At 33.5% G+C, this 1,434-nt stretch overlaps 1 non-coding gene across 1 annotated transcript; it reads right to left on the bottom strand.

Annotated features, from left to right (window-relative positions):
- Positions 1–1,039: 1,039 nt before the first annotated feature.
- On the bottom strand, positions 1,040–1,144 carry LOC118636746. The gene has a single exon (XR_004960732.1). It is a non-coding gene; the product is annotated as a U6 spliceosomal RNA (small nuclear RNA).
- Between the last annotated feature and the right edge of the window lie 290 nt (positions 1,145–1,434).

Below are 1,434 nucleotides of genomic sequence, written 5' to 3'. Positions count from 1 at the left end.
TTTTCTTTCTGTTTGCTTTCTAGTTCTTTAAGTTGTGAGGTTAGATAGTCTATTAGAAATTTTTCTTATTTCTTGAGGTAGGCTGTAGTGCAATGAACTTCCCTCTCAGAAGTGCTTTTGCTGCATCCCATACATTTTTTGTTGTTGTGTGTTCATTTTCATTGGTTTCAAGGAAGTTTTTAATTTCTTCCTTGAACTCCTTGGTAAGTCATTTATTGTTTAATAACATGCTATTTAGCCTCCATGTGTTCAAATTATTTTGCATATTCTTGTTGCAATTGATTTCTGATTTGATGCCCTTGTGATCTGAGAAGATGGTTGATATTATTTCCATGTTCTTGAACTTGTGGTGACTTAGTTTGTGCCCTAACATGTGGTCTATCTTTGAGAATGCCCCATGTGCACTTGAGAAGAATGTGAATTCTGAAGTTTTGAGTTGTAATTATCCATAGATATCTATTAAATCCATTTGATCTGGCACTTCATTTACAGTCTGTGTTTCCTTGTTAATTTTTTTTGTTGTTGTTTAGATGATCTATCCAATGATATCAGTGGGAAATTGAAGTCCCCTGCTATGATTGTATTGCTGTTGGTTTCTCCGTTGAAGTCCTCCAGAAGATTTTATTATATTTTGTTGCTCCTATATTGGGTGCATATATGTTTACCAAGGTTATATCTTCCTGTTGGATAGATCCTTTCAATATTACGTAGTGGCCTTCTTTGTCTCTATTTATGGCCTTCGTTTTGAAATCTATTTTTATCAGATATGAGTATTTCTACCCCAGATTTTTTTGTGTGTGTGTTTTCTTGGAAGATTTTTTTCTATCCCTTCACTTTCAACCTGTGTGAGTCTTTTGTTTTGAGATTGGTCTCTTGTGAATAACATATATGTGAGTCAAGCTTTCTTATCCAGTTAGCTACTCTGTAACTTTTTATTGGATCCTTCAAATTATTTACATTTAAGATAATTTTTGATATGTAATTATTTATTGCCATTTTCGTTGAGTGTGGTTATATTTTTCTTCCTATTTCTTCTAATAAATATATGGAATGCTTCTTGAATTTGCTTGTCATCCTTGCACAGGGGTCATACTAATCTTCTCTGTATCATTCCAATTTGAGTATATGTGCTTTGGAAGCGAACCCCTATTACTTTTACTTTAGTTACTTCTGTATTGCCAGAAAGGTTACAATGAGGGATAAAAATGAAGACCAGTGTAATTTTCGTTAAAGCTATAAAAGCACTTGAAATGTAAATAACACCCATTCAAAGGCAGAGAAGAAACCCCATTACAGACAGAATAAACTAAATGCAGGGATGCATCAAGTGTGTGCTAAGTACTATGCAAGTATCTGTGAATAAGTTGCTCATTTAAGCCTCCAACTAATCTTAGAGGTAAGTACTCTATTATATCTCTTTTTATTGGTGAGGAA

This window comes from Molossus molossus, unplaced genomic scaffold, assembly GCF_014108415.1.
Source record: "Molossus molossus isolate mMolMol1 unplaced genomic scaffold, mMolMol1.p scaffold_m16_p_2, whole genome shotgun sequence".
NCBI lineage: Eukaryota > Metazoa > Chordata > Mammalia > Chiroptera > Molossidae > Molossus > Molossus molossus.
This window is presented reverse-complemented; position numbering and strand designations above follow the sequence as displayed.